The sequence below is a fragment of the Bactrocera dorsalis genome, chromosome 1 (genome assembly GCF_023373825.1).
Source record: "Bactrocera dorsalis isolate Fly_Bdor chromosome 1, ASM2337382v1, whole genome shotgun sequence".
NCBI lineage: Eukaryota > Metazoa > Arthropoda > Insecta > Diptera > Tephritidae > Bactrocera > Bactrocera dorsalis.
In genome coordinates, this window is record NC_064303.1 from 109534968 (window position 1) to 109550145 (window position 15178).

At 36.4% G+C, this 15178-nt stretch overlaps 1 protein-coding gene across 3 annotated transcripts in view; it reads left to right on the forward strand.

Moving 5' to 3' along the window:
• The first annotated feature begins 479 nt into the window (after positions 1 to 479).
• The window catches only part of LOC105222724 (protein bowel), a 29674-nt gene continuing 14975 nt past the window's right edge, over positions 480 to 15178 (forward strand). The window contains exon 1 of one of the 3 annotated variants that reach the window (XM_011200162.4): positions 480 to 1057. The gene's annotated coding sequence lies outside the window, so the exon portion shown is untranslated. Of the gene's footprint in view, positions 1058 to 1158; positions 1182 to 1232; positions 1596 to 15178 lie in introns of those variants that run through there. The other 2 variants (XM_011200163.4, XM_049455074.1) reach the window with 2 other exon arrangements.

Below are 15178 nucleotides of genomic sequence, written 5' to 3' on the forward strand. Positions count from 1 at the left end.
CAAGACTTACTGACGAACTGACAAATGGAGAATCCGACGAACTAACCGACACAAAGCCAACAAACGCTAAAAGAGTATGACAGTCAGTCGCTCGGACACAATGTCAAAACGACAAACGAGCGGCGCTAACGCGCTAAAGAAAACCCGTTTCTCTCACCAACTGAGTTCGCTCATAGTGCTCACCAGCACGCACAGCCCGTCGAACAGGTAAGTAACAGGTAAATTACCGATTGGAACAGTGGCGCTCAACACAACGAAGCGAATACGTGCGCGTCGAATATGCCGTAGCAACGCGCCGACAAGTTGGCCTGTGCGCTCACATGAAACTTAATGAAAACAAACAAAACAGCAGGGAAACCAGTAGATAACAACAACAACAAAACAAAACCCATATCGCTTGTACTCATTACTCTCCCGGTAGTACGTGTAGTGGCAGTCGGCAGTGGCAACAGCGGCACCGCCACAGTAGTCAAGTCAACGCAGTCAATCGGTGGCTCAGTGGCTCGTTGGCTCTTTTGTATAACGTTGCAACTGGTTTTTGGCTAACTTGGTGGCTGACGCTTGTACGACACGTCGGTTGGGAGGAGCGTGAGCACAATGGCGCTCTGAGCGTATAGCATAGAGCGACAAGCATTGAGGATCACAGGTGTTTGTGAGCATTACGGCGGTGTGTTGCATTGAGTTAGTAGGTGAGAGTATACCCACTCTCTCACTCTCTGTAGCAGCTTGCTGGGCGCTCTTTTCAAATTGGGTGCAGTAGAAGGTTTTTAGGCTCGTTGCCCCCAACGGTGCCACTCTCGGTTTAGTCTTGAGAAGTTGATCGTACCAAACACACCTGTAGATAGACGTAACGGTCGAAACGTAGTGAGCAACCATACGGACGGTTTGGGTTTTGCTCTGTTTTTATTGTTGTTTTTTTTTTTTCGTTTGTGTGCTACGCTCGTTTTTCCAATCGTGTTTAGCTGTTTGTGCATTGCCTCAACAACAACGACAAATACAACGCGTTCACCAATACATGTAAAAGTGTCGTGTACAACAACTACAACTAATATACTGTGTATGTGTAAGAAATGAATAAATAATAAAGGAGTATATACCATACATAAGTAGTAAGCGAAAGAAGATTAAAGTGCGCAGTAGCAGTGGCGACGAGCATTCGTTTCGTCGGTAGCGGTCTAGTGGTGAGAAAAGGCACCAAACCCTGGGCAAGGTTGCCTAAGCAGGCGGGCGGGTGGCCGGTCGGTCGGTCGGTGGCTGGCTCTTAGCGAGCTATGCCGCGCGTCTCCAAGGGATCGTGGTGGGATTTAAGGCGTTTGTTGTGCAGCCAGTCGCTGTTGTTTTTGTAATTTGCGACTTTTTGCATGCTGTTGTTGTTGCGCGCGTGTCTTATTTGAACTTGCAGCGTAGCGTTTCAGTAGCTCACGCGAGAGTTTACTCTTTTCAGATTCATGCAGTCTGCGGACATTGAATCTGGCGCTCCGAACCGCTGTGGCGACTCAGCCACTCACTCACCAACGTCTTGGCCGTAGAGTTTCCATTCACCACAACCCGTTTTCTAGCATCCGAGTGTCGGATGCTCTGGCGTATGGAAAAAGGTGATATCTACAGATAGGCACACATACAGTTAGAAATTTGATCTGTACGTATGTGTGTGTGAGTGTAACACGTACGACGTTCGGCTGAGCTTAGAAGGCATATCTTTACGGTGTCTATACTGTCAGTGCGCTATCTATCTTGCTATACATATATACAAGTATGGCTGTGAGTATATGCTTCGTCGTGTACATACATATGTATGTGTGTATGTGTGTGTTTTATGCGATCACAGCGCGATTTCGACAATTTTCTAGCATCGCTCAGCGTTTCACGCTAACCGCGTCGTCGCCGTCGCCGTTTTTGTCGTCGTCGCTATCGTCGTCTTGGGCCATAGTCGGTCGTGTGGGTAGAGATTGGGACTACTTGAGGAGCGATTTGGTAGCTGCACTGGCTTCAGCTCCTATTTCAAAACAGAATGTAGGAAAACACATTTCAACTGCTGTTTGGCCAGCACCACCAAGCGAGTTGGAGTTTTGGCTTACAACGTAACTTGCTGTTGTTGTTGTAGTTACTGTTGCTTTTTTCGATTTTGGTTGTTTTTGTTTAACTTTTGCTTTATTATTTTGTTATGCTGTTACCAGAGGGAGTATGTATGTATGTGAGAATATATATGTATGTGTATGCTTGTACAAATATACACACATACACACTGGCATGCATACAAATGCTCATAGCTATAGATGTTTTGTTAAATGTATTGACTAGGCAACAGGGCGTCACAATGGGCCATGATAGACGATCGAATAGCGATAGGTTTATGGGCGTTCACGCAGTTGTAGCCATGAAAGGGGTAAGATAATGGCTTGTAGGTAGGAAACTAATGCACATGCACGTGTGTGTGTTTATGTATGTATGAGTGTATCTAAGGTGCGTGTGTATGTGTGTAGAGTAGCTGATGCAACTGCTGGAGTTTAGTGAGGCCACATACATATATACATACTAGTGTGTTAGATTATTGGTGATTAGAAGTGGTGAAAAGGGTTGCGAAGCGTGGGGGAGTTGGAAAATTCCTTAGCAATGGGAATAATGTGTAAAAAGAAAGCCGCAGTGAAATGTAAAAGATCGTTTAAAAATCGTGTGTAACATACGTATGTATCTATGTATGTGTATGGTTGTATTGAACAAAATCAAAGTGTGAAATTGTAAAGACCGAAATGCTCATAATTAATAATAAAAAATACAAATTTAAAAAAAATTGTGAAAATGGAAAAAAAGAAATAAAACGGACATTTTGAGTTTAATGTAAAAAAAACTAATCAAAGTAAAATTTTTACGAAAAATATTCTAAAAAAAATTGAAAATAGAACTAAAAATATTGCATTATAATATATTTAAAAAATTGTAGAAAACTTACACAGAAAAAATTAAAAAATAAAAAACAACAAAATATTTAATGTTTTAATATCAATAAATAAAGGAATTTTGTGAAAGTATAATTAAGAATTAATTCAAATAAAAAAACAATAATTTTAAAAATTAATCAAAACAAAAAATAATAGTTTTGAAAATTTTAAAATTAAAAAAAAATTAATTTAAATTTTTTTTATGAAATTATAATTAAAAATTAAATAATATTAATAAAAATTATTTGTCAGCAATAAAAAAAACAAAAATATTTAGCTACTTGTTTGTTAATGATACAGTTTCATCTTTTTATTATTTCTATTTCTTAATTTTTATTTTTATTTTATTTCTTAATTTTTATATTTTTTTTTATTTTTATAACATTCTATATTGGATTTATTTTTAATTTTGTGGATATTTTAAAATAATTTTTTTTTTTTTGAAATAAGGTTAATTGGAAATTCGAAAGTTTAAATTCAGTTTTATTTTTTAATTATTAATTTAGCTTTAAATTCTGAAAATGTTTTCCTATTTATTTTTGAACTAAAAATTAAATTGTTTTATTTAATTATAATTTTGATTTTTTTTTAATTTTTTTATTTTTTTAAATATAATTACAAATTTATATTTTTTAAATAATTTTATTGAGAAAAAATTAAACAAAATTATTAGAAAAATTATTTTTCAAATTAACTTTTATTTTACTTTAATTATTTAATTTTTCTTTAATTTTTATTTATTTTTTGTTTTTATTTATTTTTTCTTTTTTTATTTTTTTCGTGAATTTTGGCTATTGTTTGGCAAATATCCTAAATAGATAATACCTGTTTCCATGTTCGAATGAAATTTGTTATATAATTTTTCATAAAAAATATTTTGGGTCTTGTTAATTATAATTTTTTATTTAAAAAAAAGGGCTTGTTAAAAATTCCCTTAAAATTATTTTAATTTGAAATCAAAAATTCAAAACAAACATTTTTCAAACTCAAAAATATTCTTTAATTATAAACTCTAGTAATTTTCGAATGCTTGTTTTACTTAAAATAAATTTCTGAAGTTTTCGTTAACAATTTTTTTTTAAGTTAAAATAAATTTTTAAATTTTCTAATTTTTTTTTCAAATAGTTTTGAAATTTTTAGTTCTTAGTGCTAAAAAAATTTATTTTCTACGAACTTAAAAATATAGTTTTAATTCAAAAATCATATTTTTCCTAAAAACATTTTTAAAATATCAAAATTTATTTGTAACATTAAAAAATTAGAATAAAATTTTAAATGCTCCTCAGCTTACCCTAAATATTTTGTTATATAAAAATGAACTTATAAAATTTTAATTTATTTGATTTTATTTAAACTTTCTTTCATTAAATTTTTTTTTAACTTTTTAAATTTTTTAGTATTTAATTTCTATAAATTATTTTGTTTTTATTTTAAAATACTATTTTTGTCGAAATTAATTTTTCTGTTCCAATAAAACAAACAAAAATTACAGAAAAAAATTTAAAAAAAAATTTATAATTTTATATTTATTTTTTTACCTATGAATATTTATGAAAACTAAATAAAAAAATTTAACCCAGTCAAAAAAAAAAATAATGAATTATTAATAATTTGAAAACCAAAAATTATAATTTAATAATAATGATAATTTTGTTCCGTTCTAGTACATACATATTAAAAAATTCATACAATTTTATTAAAATATAAAAACAAAACACGATTCCTGCAAAAATGGGCAAATAAGCCGTGTGACAAAAATCCAAATTATTTGAGGGTTACAAAAAAATATTATTACCAAAAAAAAAATATCCAAAAGTGCAGTGAAATTAAAAACTAACAGCAATTTTAAAATGCTTAAAAAAACATCAACAGCAAAAACAACATCCAACAAAGTGAGGTGTAAGAAAAAAGTAAAATATTTCAACACACATGCACAAGCACACAACTACTCACGTCTGAAGCATGAAACAACAAATATGCATGAGTATGTGTGTATGAGCAGAAGCCTGCTTGCATGTGTGCGTGCATTTGCTTGTGTGTGAACAGGTTTTTATTTAAACTGCGCGCTCGAAAATGAAGTATTGTCTTCGTAGAGTTGTGGCCGAAAAGAACGACGACATCAACTTGTGGAAAGGTGAAGAAAGGCGCAAGCAAAGAGTGAAACAGACACACACACAAACACACATATAAAGCAAAATTGATAAAACAAAAAGGAAAATAATTTAAAAAATATACAAAAACAACAATTGTGTGTGAGGCTGTGTGCCTCTTGGCTTCGTGGAAGTGTATTCGCATTTGTATGTGTATGTGTGAACATGTGTGTAACTGTGTATTGGTGAGTTTATGCTGGCATGCAATGTTACTGTTGGCCACAATTTTCTTCCTCAATCGCCGTTGCAGCTGGACTTGGAGTTAATTTTCGTATTATGCTCACTTTTTTCTTGTTTTTGTTTTTTTTTTGTCTGTGAAGTCAAAAGTGAAGGCTGCAACGATTTGTGTGTGATTTCGTTAATTTTCTGTTATAATTTTTTTTATGGTTTTCGGTGTGTTGGCACCGAAAGCATACGCCGTGAGTTATTTAAACTGATTTCAATATAATTGGAAAAGTATTTTTGAACTAAAAAATGTAAATGTTTTAATAAATATATGATTTGGATTGTGTACGTGAAGCAGTGAATTGCGAAGTAATGACAAATAATTCACAAAAATTAGCAAAAATATTTAGTTATTTAGACACGTTGTACAATACTTAAAAAATTAATAATTATTAATTAAAAAAATTAAAAAATTGTGCATAAAGGATGTTTTTTATGAACAGAAAACTTAAAAAAATTCATTTGAAATATAAAAAAAATTAATTAATAAAATAAAAATAATTAAATAAAAATGTATAAAAAAATATATAATATATTTCATAAACGAATTCGAAAAAACAGACAGTAAAAACAGATAGTAAAAAATATTAAAAACCATAACTATTCGATATAAAAAAATTATTCTAAAAAGAATTCAATAATATTAAAGTGCTTGTGTTATCATAAATAAATATTATACAAAATTCAGAAAGCAGTATTAGAACTATAAAGAACGCTGCACCTCTCATAAGGCTTGTAAAAATTATATAAGCGCATAGTACAACTTTTTTCGCAGGAATAAATGAAAAATAATGAATTTCCCGAAATAAAATATATCAAATTCAAACAGTTAAACTCTAAAAACTTCAGTAGAGTCTAGAAAATAATCTATTTTAATATATTTTTTAACATAGAAAATATCTTAACCATACAATGTTCAGGGATACATTCAAAAATAGACTGTTGACACGTCATTCACTCGGCTCAAAACGATCTATAATTCTCAACAAACTTATGATATTATTACCTTTTGGTTGGTAGAAATGCGAGGCGCGTAAGCGCCGGACCACGACGACCGCACTAAGATCATCATTAAGCCCATTGTGCTTCCTATACATTTACCTTCAAGTTCTCACATTCATAAAATCAGGAAGAGTAGAGACGGCGGAATGCACAGCATGCGCGAAGGATTATATAAAGGATGGATTATATAAGCGTATGCTCAGCCTTCAGCTGTGTAGGTAGCTGGGGTGGAAAACAATCAGTTTATTTACCAATCCGCTGAGTTGTTGGATAAGGCTCAATTTGGTTACCACCAGAGGACGTAAAGGGCGTACTGATGATCTTAGCGTGTCTGTCTGCGGTCTGCCTTCTCCACAACCATTTAAAATAAATATTTCGACGTCCATTTCCCGTTATTAGTCCCCTCACCAGTTTCGTAACATAACTTCCTGTTTTTTAAACGGCATCCAATGACTAAGAGAAGGCGTAAAGTTGTCTCCGCTTGCCTCAAAGATCTATGTATAGTAAAAAAAAACGTATTCTCTAGTAGTTAACCTATTTGAACTTTTCAGTAACTATCGAGCTGCTATTTTTAGGTATTTTTAATCACTGAAACATTTCTCAACTTTTGAGAATTCTCTATTACAGTTCAAAACTACTTGACTAGTTCTTAAATGCCCATTTTTGGAAATTAAAGGGTTTAAAATATCTAGCAGTGTGAATAATGATACCAGCGGCCTCAACTGGGAAAACTGGCTGTATTAATCACAAATCGACGTTCTTTTCAGCATGAAATGTTAGGCTATTTTGCTTGGAAATGTGTAGAGAGTAATCTAGCCTAACTACTTCCTAAAGTATTAATTTAAATTTGAAGTTAAATGCATTGGTTTGGTTGGAGCATTCCCGACCAACCATTATATCAACTTGTGAATTTAAAAAAAATCGATTTTTATGCTTATATATCGAATATGCATATATCTGTATGTAAATATTTTTCGAAAATTTTAAGTTGATCCCACAAATGCCAATAATTTTTGAACTTAGTACAACATAATCGGCTGTCAAAAAAACAGCAAGAAAATTTCCTTCGCAACGGCTTGATCGATCGAATTCAAAATCATGACACGACTATAAGAGTATATATATTAGGAGTAGTTTGAAGGGTTTTTGGGTGAGTGAAAGATTACATATCTGTCGCACTGAGATCTATCAAGCTTGGATCAAACCTACGACCTAATTTAACCTTCCTAGATATATTTGACTGGTAATGATCAATGAGATTCGCTTGTTCTATAATAATTTCGACTTTTTAAGCCACGTGAAGTATAATTTTTTTTACAAAAAAACAATTTTTTTTTTACGAAGTCGCCATTTTGTCGAAATTCTAAATTTTGACAAGTTCTTTGCTCATTACTTGTATTCATCTATTGTAATAATAATTTTTTTTTGGTTTTCAGATTAGAGATAATTTCAAGGAGAAAAATCTTTCCCAACACCATACAAGTACACCTTCTTTTCGAAGAGTCAAGGAAATCCAAAATTTATCAAAATGAATTATTGCTTATTAAATAAATTATATTTTGCAAAAGTATATTATGTTTAGTTATTTATTTTTTCAATAGAACGTTTTTTCCAAAACGATCACAAGAAAACACCTTTTTTTGGAAACGCATGCTGATATAACCCCTTAAGTAGTGATGCTCTCCGTTAACTCCGTTACTCTTTTAAAGTACCATCGCTCTGCGGAGTTGAATTTTCAACAATTTTGTATCATCATAAGCGACAAAGGATGTATTTTTTGTTCAGAAAAAACTGGTATAATTATTTTAAAAAAATTCCAGCTATAACTTCAACTTCGAGTTTGAGCAGCCCGACTCTTGTTAGTGGAAGTATGAACAGAAACAGAATTTTGTATTGCATTTTCTGCGACAGAAAGTAGTACTGCTGCTTTGACTGTTACATTTGTTTAGAAACACTTATTATGTAAACTCATATTACTTAAAAAAAAACTGTTATTTACAAAAATTTGTTTTGTGCCCACAGTTCGCTTCATGCTTCACCTTGTGCTCAGCTTAAATCTGACAAATGCACTTCTGTAATGCGCCTTAGAAACAACTTTTTTTGCAATATCTCAGTGCAATGAATTCGAAAGGGTGGCCATATTCGAAATACATAAAATATATGAAAAAAACGACGACAAGCAAATTAATAAAACACGAGATTGTTACACTCTGTTGACCCAAACAAAACAGCATTTACATATAAATTGAGTAATAAATTACAGCAAACCATTCACGCAAATGTAATTTATGCGCCGCAGTTAGCGAACTCGCTACTTTTCATATTAAATACAATAACACATTAATGCAAGCGGCTTTTTTTGTTGTGATTCATTTTTGCACAAAAAGCGAACAGCGCTTACGCGCAGCTGAAAGGCAATAAAATGAAAAACCGATTGAGTTTTTGCATAAAATTTACAATTCAAGCGAAAACCGCCGCCACAGACACTAATTAGCTTGCGCAAAACAGCAGCAGCGGACGCATTTAGTAGCCGACTAACTGTTGACGTTGCCGCTGCACGCAAACCTCAGCAATTCAGCGAATCGACGCGGCGCGGCACAATGCGATGCGGTGCGGTGCGGCACAGCAACAATAAGTATAGTTGAATATTTATACGCCATATATGTATGTACATAGAGCATGCGCGCTGCACGGGAGCCGTTTTTTTACTTCTCGCTTAATTACTTTAAAGTGCTACCAACTTAAATTCAAATTCCAAAGTGTGGCTAATTAATTTCACCTCAGCGCCGCACGTCTCTCGTCGCTACGCTACCAGTTTTCCAGACGACGAAACAAGTTATGCGCGCTGACGATGACTTGTTCGCGTTGTTCTTGTATGGCTTGCTGCTGTTACTCAGCTACTCAGTGCTTCTGTTACTGCTTCGAACCGTCGAAGAGCAGAAACCAGAAGATTAACCATGCGCCTTACAAACTGTGCAGAGCGCGCTTATGTATGCATGTCTGCGCGCGCTCGCGCATATACATTTATATGCATACTTGAGTGTGCGCGCACACTTGTATAGCGCGCGCATGGTTGTGTTGGTACAAAATGTGGTCATGGCAGCTAAAGCGCCTTGCCGTGTCACAGTGCGCGCACCTTCACCACAGCGCCAAGTCACCGCTTCAACGGCGCGACCATGTTTACCCCAACGATGTTTGCAGCATATTTGTTTGTTGGCCAGCGCGTGGTTTGAATGCGGCACGCCACCGCCGCTACTACTACAACGACTATAACTACTACTACCAGCGCAACAATTGCAGCAGCTGCCACTGTCATTGCCACCGAACACAGTGTGGTGCCGCGCGACGCGCAACCACAAGTGAAGTGGCGGCGGCAGTGGCGGTGTCAGCAAAGGCGTCCACGAGCCGCACCGCAATACAGCGCTTCGCTTTAACCCATTCGTTGCGCTTGCCGTACAATTGCACTATCAAGCAAGCGAACGTCTAAAAAGCAAGCAAGCCAACAATGTGCCTAGCACTCTGTGGTTTAATATATGCACATTCATGCCAAGCGCGCCTCATGCATACAATCTGTGGATGGTCAGCGTTGTCTTGGCTTAGCTTTGGCATCTGCAGCTCTTTTATATTTTCCTGTTTTTGCTTTGCCGCCTAAGTTCAGTTGTTTCATTGTGTTTTGCTGGTCTCGTACTCTGTGATGGAACAAGCGCAGCATCTGCATTGGTCCGGCGTTCGGCGGCATAAGCACGTTCTGGCATCTTCATTCGTGTTGTCCACATAATCTTCAGTGTCAGCATCGTCATTTTAGTATTTTCTTGCATTTCCTTTCACATAGATTAGTGGTTATCGATGCACCGTTCTATTGTTGATCCGCCTCAATAAGCCGCTATTCATCTTCTTTTGCAAAGTTGCCACATTTTATTCCCCTCTCCCCATTTCGCATTTGTGCAATATGCATCATAGCTTGACGGTCTAGAACGACTGTGCAGCTGGGAGAGCCACCGGTTGGGGTACAGATTATTTCGGAAAAATACAGTTTAAGACAAAGCTCTTAGTTTGAAAGTATGAACGCTTTAGGGAAATCTTACTACGAAGAATTCAGTCTGAGCTTGAGCTCCATGTTTATGAAAAATAATCAAAATCTGGACTTACGGGTGCCAGCATAAATGACTTCCAAGATGGAAACCTAACGAGATCGTTTTGGATCAAAGGCTCGGCTTACGGATGAGAAGAGATCTTCCAGCTTAAAAGGTTTCTAAGATAGATAGTTTTGGATGAAATGAATTGCTTTATCCATTTATCCCTTTGACAGTCCCTTGACTGGCTCTGCAAAAGATTTTTGGAACCTCTTCAGACCAACTCCTAGCGTCATATGGTCGATATCTTGCAACTAAAAGATCTCCAATTACCTTAGGTACAGAGTATTCATTCAAAAAGTTCCAGACTTTAGTGAACTTAAATCATGATCAAGGACCATAATCTTCTGACGAAACACGAGTGACATACTTCGTTGATAAAATCTCTTCTTTCCAGATTACCGGAAATTTTAATTAAAGAACATTATAAGTCTCTGGCTATAGTCACTTTGATTAGTCTTACAGGAACTGTGCGGTAACGAACTCTGTAATCTAGCAATAGATTTTTTAAACCTGTCTTCGGTTACTGCTAGCTTACGTCGCATTTTTAATGGAATGTTTAGATAGAGGTTTTATTCTTTGTTTAATGACGTATGAAATTCCTTCCGACATCTTCTTCGGTGTATACCAAGGACTAATGTAAGACCCTCAGCTAACTTGGAGTCTTATCTCTCGACAATTTTTGAAACTGGTTGAGAATTGGAATATCGACTTGGAACTTTCTCCAACTTTGATTAATTTTATGTGAATCTAATGAAATTATACAAAGTTCATCTTGAAACAACAGAACCTTAGATATGAACTGGATGCTGGAATAAGACCCCAGGCTGAACGAAGTAGTTCAACGCTCCATAAGGAGTCAAGGAACAAGTTTCCCAACAGCTAGTAGTCGTTCCGTATCTTAACAAAATTTCGAAAACCTACGACGAAGTCTATATTTCAGCCGAGTTCAACCTTTCATTTCCACCTGCCCGGCAAAGTATAAAAGCCCACTGCGTTCGTTACACTTTCCTATTAACTTACAAACTGCATTCACGGGCAAGACAAACGAATTGAACTGGAACATCCTACACCCAACCATTAAACGACCACTGACGGGCCACCAGCACTTGGCGCATAGAGACTGTCGCGCTTCGCTTGCGATCACCAAGAAACCACATGCGCTCAGCTAGCGTTCTTCGCTTTATAAAAAAAACTACCAATCCGGTTTTCAGTCTTAACCGCGACAACAACAATACTCAACGTGATCGCGATTTTACTATGGCTCGCTGCCACACTACGTTAATCGTTAAGAACGTGGTCGGGGAAACGAGCAATTGCCGCGAGCTTCTGTATCTGAGGTTGCTGCCGTGCTGGCTAACCTGACTTGATCGGTGTGGGGTTCGTGCGCGCGGGTTGTTGTTGTGCATTGTATTTTGTTTTTATCTTTGCGAGCGTTTTTTTTTTCTCGTTGGATTTTTTTTGATCGGCGGTTTTTTCTTTCTTTTTTGTTAGCATTGCCGCAAGCCACAGAGGTTTGACTGCGTGCTGCTATAGCGCCGACCGTCGTTCGCGCAGAGTGACTCGCTAGCGTGCTGACTGTTGGACAAACCGGCTGACTGCTTCGCTAGCTCACTGTTTACTTGTTCTCCAGAGCGCTTACTGACTTTTTAAAAACTCTTCGTGTGCGCGCGCGTGTGTATGCCTCTGTCTTAGTCGTAAGCCGCCTGTCCGCCTGACTTCTACGCGGCTCTTAACTGTAGCTCTGTATCGTTGTTGGTAGCATCGGTGGCTGCTTACTTTGGCCGCTGGTAGTTGTTGGCTGAAGACAGTCTTTGAATTTTGTTTGTCTCTCAGTCATCCATTGTGCGCGCTCGCCACCATGGTGGACGGACATTTACCCGATTTGTTTGTACGTAACTCTGTGTGTGTAATTTTGTGCTTAACGTGATTTTTAATTAAAAATCTTTGTAGACTTCAAGTAGGAAAAAGTGTACCTGAGTGAATACAGAGTGCGGCGCGTTGCCCGAAGGTTTGCGCCCAACTAAATGGTACACATGTGTTGGTATGTATGTATGTTGATTGATACTTGTCCGCATCTCCAGCGTTGGTAATGATCGGTGTATACAGCGCTTGCGTGGACCGCCGCTCCACTGAGGGAGGCGCACATTTTCGACAGGTTGGCATAAGAGATTCAATTGTGATAACCACTTGTCCATATGTAGTGCATGCTATCACACAACCATACATACATACAGACATGCGCCTGGAATATGTGCGCCTCAAAACAAGTCACAATCAATGCTTTGAAGCGCGTTCGTGCGGCACAAGCGCGCTTATGTTTTTCTTCTCTGATTTTTTTTGGTTAGTATGGCCGAGGGATATCGCTTGTTATTCACTTAGAGATATGATCAAAGTGCTCCAGTATAAGTTAGCAACAAAAATAAATTATAACCACACGATGGGCACTTAGATAAAATATAAATGAAGCCGCAGTTAATGGCGAAATATTTTAAGCTCGAGCAAAGTATATAATTACATAGTCATATCACATAGTTGCAGTTGTAGTTGTTGGGTTAGAGCAGCGTCTATGCAACTATTAACTATTAGACACTCGTTCTTGGGTACTACAAGTTAGTGGTAAACTTTATAGAAGCAATTATCACAAGAGGGTAATAAAAGATCAAGCGAAATGCAGGTAACTAAGTATCTCCACGATCATGTCCACAGGCGGAGTTGGTCTTCTTAATGCTTGAAAATTCTTCACTTTTCGTTCTCGTTCAAAGAAAAATGTTCATATTTGAAGCCATAACTTTCTGGCTTCAGTGGGTCTAGTCCATATCCCCACATATGAGGTGAATGTGTATATTGAACTAAGTTTTTACCTACTCATCGCATTTGGCTGGTCTTTTCGGACCTCGGACTGCACAGCACTTTTGTCAGCTTCGTTTAGGGATACCTCGTTTTTCTCTAACCGCAGCTCATCTCCCTCACTTGGTAATTTTCTTTTCATTAAAGCTACTTTCCGGCGGTCAAAATCTAAGAATTTAAAGAGCTTATAGATACTCTGACTCAAACTTTGATTACTAAAGAGTTTGCCGTTAGCTGCTTCTTAGTTCAGATTTTAATTCAGAGTCGTTCTTACTTTTCGCTATTTGGCGCCCGTCGGAGATTTCTAGTGTAGCCTGGTCCTTCTTCATCTAGTCTCTCCAACGGAGTGAAGGTCTTCCTCTTCCTATGCTTCCCCCGCTGGGTACTGCTCAAATACTCTGAGCTGGAGTGTTATTAGTCATTCGGACGACATGACCTTACTAATAACTCATCGTACTTCGTAGAGCTCATCTTTCCATCACCTACGATATTGGCGCCAGTGCCCAAATTACCATAAATCGTCCGCAAAACCTTTCAGTCGAAAACTTGTAATGCCAACTCATCCAATGTTGTCAACATCCATGCCTCTACACCATATAGCAGGACGGGGATGATGAGTTCGTCGAAAGAGGACTTTATTTCTTAATTGCCCACTTAGTCCGAAGTAGCCCCCCTGTTGGTAATAGTTTATCTGTTGTTGTTGATGTTAATGCTGGTTCTAAGATAGACGACATTGTATATGAGAGGCGTTTATTCATTGATCATCTCAGCTTTTCAAAGAAACTGGCATTATTGTGCCAATTTAATTCTTTTGATACTTTCTTTCAACATATTTGCTAAGCAATTGTTTAAACCATTACAATTGAGTCCATATTAGCATTCTGGTTGCTCCTGGATTCACATATTGATTCGTTTAGGTAGAACTTGTTCTTTCTAACTAAAACGAGGTACCCAACTGATCTCTCTAACTTTAACTTGATACCAAACTTCTTCATCGAGATTCTCTTAAAAACAAACTCGAAGCGGTTGTACCGTTAGAGTGGCAGTAAGAAATTGTACTACAGGTTTTCATAAAATTATTGTATAATGGATGCTGAACAGGGAATTTTGAAATGCATTAGCATGGCGAGGTGAAACGATTTAGCCAGTTCCGTCTCGCTTTCCATCGGTCTCTATACACGCGAGCTAGTCCCTCAATTCAAACGGAACTATCGAAAGTGCTTGTATGGAAAACTTTTTTATTTGAAGAGATATCTACACGAAATTTCACATTCATTATTGCTTAAAGGAACTGTACAATTATCGAAGATATTGTACAAATTGTGCCCCTGTAAGATATAGCTATGGTAGCTGTACTCAAATCAAGATAAAGAACTTTTTGTACTCTTTATTCTATACATAAGACATGAACTTGTCAAAGATATCACAGCTTCAGAATAGCCGAAAATAACGTTTTTTTTAGTTAAAATAAATAAATAAATTTATTATTTACTTGTCCAAACTGTCCATTCAATTCTGGGAAAAATGGATCTTACTGATATATATGGATTTTAGAAAAACCCCAGCATTTCCACATATTGACGTTAGTAAGTTAATATAATACGAATATATGCAAATACAAATACAATATATTTATATATATTGTGTCAAAAAAGTACCCGTAAATTGTAAATAAACTGGCAAAATATCTTTATTCAACAATATTTATTTTGTCGCCTTCAAAGTAATCCACACTAGAGATGTATGTAATAAACGTATGCCAACGATTTTTCCTCAGACGTCAGTCTTCGAAACACTTTTCATAAGCACATTGTGAGATTGCCTGTGTCTTCAATCGACTGAAAATGAGTTCAACGGAGCGGCAATTTCAGTTTGGGGA